Source organism: Procambarus clarkii, chromosome 49 (genome assembly GCF_040958095.1).
Source record: "Procambarus clarkii isolate CNS0578487 chromosome 49, FALCON_Pclarkii_2.0, whole genome shotgun sequence".
NCBI lineage: Eukaryota > Metazoa > Arthropoda > Malacostraca > Decapoda > Cambaridae > Procambarus > Procambarus clarkii.
The window spans coordinates 27189261-27195703 of NC_091198.1; the positions used below are offsets into that span (position 1 = coordinate 27189261).

Genomic DNA, 6443 nt, shown 5'->3' on the forward strand with positions numbered 1-6443 from the left:
ACAGCAAATCCCAGAGAGGAAAACGTCTGCTGGAAAATGAGTCGGCTGATGCTGCGCCAAAGCGAGATGCTAAGAGAATGCCTTTGCCTTCAGAAGACCTTTCTCTTGTGGTACCTCATTCCTCGTTTGTGGTTGTCCTAATCCAGTCAGAATCAGCTCAGTGCGAGGTTGCAAATCCTCTTACCTTAGGTGCAGCAATTGAGGCTTCGGTATTGTGGCCACATTGCCTGCCTGAGACCGCGTGTACCCTGGGTAGGGTGTAGCACTTTAGCTACACATCAAAAAGGAGGCTCTATCACACATCCGTGTATCCGACATTATTAAGTTGGGGGACTGGCCTGTCAGGTGCTGACAGGTATTGTCGCAGGAGCAGTCTTGGGCCCGGTATGGGAAGATTGGCCCAATGATCAGTGTGTTGATGTGGATAACATCCAGACCGCTCTGCATGTGTTAGGGGGTGCATCAGCGGTATTATTGGAAGTTACCAGGATTCACGGAGCAACAAACCCGACATCCGTGGTCCGTGTAAAGTTCGATGGGCCCCTCCCTGATGGGTGGCACTACACAGGACCTCATATCAGGTCCAGCCCTACAACTTCCCTGTGTTACGATGTTACGCTTGTTATCTATTGGGCCACAGTCGCCTCGCCTGCCATAATGAAGCACACTGTGCAAACTGCGGCAAAACAGGCCATACAGACAGATATAACGGTGGGTGCAACTTCAGGGGAAGGTCAATCTTCCCATGACCTTGGAGTCATTGGAGATGGGTTTGTGGATTACCTGACCTAGCAGTTTATGCCTTTGGGGAGATCTCCCCCCACCCTTCCCTGGCATATATGCATTAATGATATATAATGCATATGCCAGCCAGTCCAAGCCTAATCTTAAGGTAATTCTCCTATCTTTCAATTTATTCTTTACCTACTCTTCACAGCAAGTCTTTGTCACCCACATTGAACAATATTCTAAGTCTTCACCACCCCAAAACTTGCCTCGCCACCCAACTTTTACCTTACCATACATCTTTGCTACCCATCATTTGGTTTGGATTAAACATTCAAGGTTAAATGTTCGCCTTTGATCACCTAGCAGCAATTGAGGATACAGATGTAAGCTGATTGGAGAGTCGCGTTCTGAGTGTAAACTAGTAGAACGTAAGTCAAGAAACTGCAGATGGCCTATTGTCCTTCACGTGGCACCTCCTATTTATATCCACCCACTCATTCATATACGTCTAACCTACGCTTCAAACAATTAAAGATTCCTATGCCTATTATGATCCAGTGATCCAGTAGTATGATCCACAATAGACTTGAGAATGGTCCAGGACAGACCGAAACGTCGTCGTCCCTTCACCTTCTAGTGTGTGGTCTGGTCAACATACTTCAGCCACGTTATTGTGACTCCTCGTCTGCACATGATCCAGTAATTTGTTCCGCAAATTCACAACCCAGTTACCAAACCAGTATTTACCCAGGTATTTCCTTAAACTTATCTTCATTTAAAGCCTTATCAATAACTCCCTTGTTATGCCCATTCATCCACTTTTACACTTCAATCATGTCACGTTAAGGTTTTTCCAACATCTCTTCATACGGAAACTTTCTAATTTACGGGATTAACTTTGTCATCCTAACTGACGTGTTCTAGTGAATTATGTCCATTCTTTAGCATGGCGATCAAAACTGAACTGCATAATATAAATGGGGCCTAAAAACAATACGTTAATAAACCCAGCCGACTTATTGCTAACTCTTATATAAATAAATCTATGGGAAAGAAAAGCTCTCAGCCTGTTAACAAGAGTGTACAAATCCACAAGGGCCGGGACGAGGATTCGAACCTGCGTCCGAGAGCATCCCAGACACTGCCGTAATTGACTGAGCTACGACATGGTCAAAAGGAGTTGAAACCGAAGTTCTACTGAACTTACTGGATCCTGCAGCCTCTCCGAGGCACAAACCAGTGTTAGTGTAACAAGAATGTGAAGTTGACTAAGTCCATCTAGTTCCACCCGCTCCTCCCCAGAACTAGTTGGTAAATAAGCACTTTACCTTGACTCCTCTGATCCAACACTTGTCCACACGTGTTACACTCCTGAAAAAATATTTTTTACATATATTAAGGGCAAGTATAAGTAATTATCAAAAGAATGCACCAAACCAGGAAGGCTATGTAGCACCAGGGTAAGTATAAACAGTTTATTTCAAATACAATCGAGTAGCAAAATACAATTATGAATTTCAAGAACACTCGAACCAATCACTGGAAAAGGTGTAATTGCAATGGAGATTAATTACAGATTGTATCAACAATATTGAGTAGGCAAGACTGATAAGACTGCAATAGCCTAACGGAGTACATTTTTTGTCTTGGACTCATGAGGCTATGGTTAAGCATCAATGTTCTTTTAAAGTTACATAGAAACACATTACCTTATTACAGTCTTCCACTAAAACAAACCTTTAGCTAACCTTAGATAAACGTACTGTGTATTATTAATTTATTTAGCTGTCTATTGGCCTAAATTATATAAATAACATGTTTAAAATCTCTCAAGTACAGTATATGGTCTCTGAGCACTAAACCAACGTTAGAAGCCTAGTGATTACATTGTTAAAAATGACCATTTACAGGTGAATTCATTTTACATCGCAGAGTAAACAAGATGCAAACAATTAACATCTTCCATCTATTAGATAAACAATTATCTAGTCGTCCCTTCACTTTCTAGTGTGTGGTTTGGTCAACATATTTCAGCCCCCGTTATTGTGACTCCTCGTCTGCAATTATCTTCCCAATTTATCTGCACAATTGCTATCCTGATATGACCACTCCATCGCCCTAGTCGTTAACACTAAACAATCTAGGGTGACTTGTTGCTAAACATTACAAGTCACCTTTAGCTTAGCTACAAAACACGTTGTACATATTATCAAACTACCTTTAATGTCATAATGCAGCAGTTTGCGCGCTCAAAATACAGATAGACAAACTCCTCAGGAACCGTAGGGGAACCTTTGACAAGCTGCCGGCTTCCTGTTGCCGTAGAGGGCACTATGGAGAAATGGTGGCCCTCTGGTAAATTTAAGTCAATATTACCTAGGAGTTATGATGTACCAGCCATTAAACATCTGGGACTCACAGTTAATATGAAAACAATCCTTAAGAATAGTTAAACGAATCATTGACTTAAACGAACAACATTGAATATTGAACTGTACGAGTCTCTGTTGTGGTCCCATCTGGCCTACTGTGTCCTAATATGGAAACTTCACTTCAAAAACACATCAATGATTTTCCGCTTTGGAGAAAGTTCAAGACAGCAACAACAAACATGCCAGAACTTGTTCAACTGTCACTACCACAAATCTTTGAAGGATTTGAAGAGAAGAAACACTATAAATGTTTAAATTGTTGTAGATTTTGATAGATTAGCCTATAAATGTTCCTAGAAATTACCTACTTAATATTATCTGTTAGATTAAGGACCTGCCCGAAGTGCTATGCGTACTAGTGGCTTTACAAGAATGTAAACACATAGGGCTATGTACTCCTTGTCACCTGTCCTCTTAAAAATAGCGTCGCTTTTGGCCGTTTACCCGTATGGCCGAATATGGACGTAATTTGAAAATGAAAAAAAAATGAAAATAAATTTGGGATTTTTTTTTTCAACAACAATAAGTTAAGAGTCCTCTGATAGGTTAGGTGGGCAGGAAATTCTCATAAAGTTTCAAAACGTTATGAAAAATGTTAATGGAAAGAATCCTCTTCTAAGCTGGCCGAGTAAGCCGGGCGACTCAAACAGAAAACGGAACAGTGCGTCACTTTTGTGAGTCGATTTCATTTCAAATTTTGTCCAAATTTGGCCATAGCGCCGCGCATACCAGCCAAAAGTGACGTTAGTTTTAAGAGGACGGGTTGATCAGAAACCCAATATAACTTGTAGTTATATAAATAAATAACAGCCGAGGCCTTTGTAATACTGACCAAGTTGGAGGCTATTAATACAGACCACTTCACTAAAATATCATATTTGACACAGACAGGCTGGACAACAGCTTCAAGCTCAACAAGCCACAATGTAACACAGAAAATAGATGTGTTGTTTCCCCCATAGGGTTATTAACCCATGAACCCGCTTAACCACTCAAGTCGTAAATGCCGAGCCATTCCTTTTGTTCACAATATACACAAGACAAATCCTCAATAAAATAAGGGTGGAGGGAGTAGGAAGGCTGACCTTTGACAAGGTGCCGCCGTCCTGTCCCCGTCGAGGCCACTGTAGATGGTGGCCCTTAAGTCAATTCATCATAGGAGCCCTTCTCCTTCCATCATTCTGAATCATGCTCATTGTACTAACCTGCACCCCCTCAATCCCCCCCCCCCCCCACCATCTTCACACAATCTGTGGCCAAAATTTCTCTTTTCATTCAGATTTTCATCAAAATATGTCGAAGATTTCTCTTTGGGTTGTTTTAAGGGGCCTGACAGCCGAGTGGACAGCGCTTCGTATTCGTAATCCTGAGGTTCCGGGTTCGATCTCTGGTGGAGGCTGAAACAAATGGGCACTTTCTTTCACCCTGATGACCCTGTTTACCTATCAGTAAATAAGTACCTGGGAGTTAGACAGCTGCTATGGGCTGCTTCCTGGGGATGTGTAAGAAAAAGAAGGCCTGGTCGAGGACCGGGCCGCGGGAACGCTAAGCCCCGAAATCATCTCAAGATAACCCTAAGATTGCTGGCTAACTACTGGCATGGCTATTAAGGCCACCACAAGCGCCCTAATGACTTAACTAGCGGGTACACCTATGGCTGCCACCTGACAATCACCTCTATATTTTGTCTAAATACATAAAATATACAAAATAATAATGAATAACAACATGAAGTACACACCTCATACAATCCTTTCTATATTATGATTGAGTAATGATATCTGTAACACATTTATTTTTTTTCACTGGTAATCAAAGTGACCCTTGCCAAGCGGCGGCTGGTCGACAAATGAGCCACACGTTAAGAAGCGGGACTCCCAGACGCGCCACTCACCCTTACTTCACTATAATATCTAAACTGTCAACCTCTAATACAGTTAAGCATCTGACCACCAGAGGCGCTACTGCTTCCCTGTTATTACGCCATCCATATAATGATTGCTCTCATTATTCATTGTTGCAACGTTTAAATACATTCAACACACTGTAGTGACAGTGTCAGATGCAGGCGATGAGTCACAATAACGTGGTTGAAGTATGTTGACCAGACCACACACTAGAAGTTGAAGGGACGACGACGTTTCGGTCCGTCCTGGACCATTCTCAAGTCGATTGTGAAGAGGAGGTAGAGACAGGCAATAAATAGGCAAGAGAGAGCTGAGGAGGAAAGTCGGGTGTAGGGGATAGTAGTAATAATGAGAATTGCAGAAGGTCTATTGGCCCATACGAGGCAGCTCCTATTATAACCACGGAAGGAGATAGTAATAGGAATAAGAAGAGGATAGCAAGGGAGCGTAGGAGAAGACAATGGACAGAAAAAGGTGAGAAGAGAGAAAGAAAAGGAAAGAGAAAGAAAGATAAATCGAAGGGGTAAGCTTATGTTAAGTCACGTTTGTTAGAAAGATTAGAGCATTTGAGTATATACTGTGAAAGGGTAGAGTCCACAGCAACAAAGCCAGGACTCAAGTTCATGTTGGGTACATTGTGTATTAGAGCCGATTCTACAAGACGGCGTCTGTGTAGAGGCAGGAATGATTATTTTGTAGGAAGACCAATCAATGGGATGATTAGAATCCCTCACATGGCAGAAGAGAGTATTGTTAGTGTCTGCAGACTTAACACTTCTCTTGTGTTCTTTAAGTCTGCCATTCAGTGTGCGGCCAGTTTGCGCAAATGAAATTTTTTTGACCATCATTGTTTGCTGTGATCGCCAACATGGTATTTAGAAAAAGTTGATCTGCTGCTGACCTCTTGCTAAATCTCTCCACTAAGTGACATTAGACACTGGATGAATCATAGATCAGCAGTGTTGTTGATCTAAATATAGCAGGTGCATTTGAGTGGGTCTGGATTAGTAGGAAAGCATCACACACTAGCCCCTATCAGTCACCATTCTGCAATATAAAAAAAAATCCCCCATGCTTTCCACATCACTTGTAATACAGGAAATATGGAGTGGATTAACAGGAATGAGAGAGGACCAAGTCAGAGAGAGAGCTGAGGGTCAAGGAAGTCTATGTTCCCTCTCTATTACAGGCCAAAACAAAAATTCATACCTTGGATTAATTTCCAACTGTGGCTGCAAAAGTGAGTATCTGGTCTCTTCGGGTACTGTGTAAATTGAGTGCGTACGAAGTGTCTTGCTGCACCCATCTCTTCCACAGTGATGACACATGGATGCGACTCCAGACGAGAAGTAGCCTTCACTCCCCAACATCGTCC

At 42.1% G+C, this 6443-nt stretch overlaps 1 long non-coding RNA gene across 1 annotated transcript in view; it reads right to left on the reverse strand.

The window, feature by feature from the left end:
- The window catches only part of LOC138351237 (uncharacterized), a 96148-nt gene extending 91148 nt beyond the window's left edge, over positions 1-5000 (reverse strand). The window contains exons 1-2 of the long non-coding RNA XR_011222382.1: positions 4903-5000; positions 2058-2100 (exon numbers count right to left, since the gene is read on the reverse strand). This is a non-coding gene — a long non-coding RNA (uncharacterized lncRNA). The remainder of the gene's footprint in view (positions 1-2057; positions 2101-4902) is intronic.
- Between the last annotated feature and the right edge of the window lie 1443 nt (positions 5001-6443).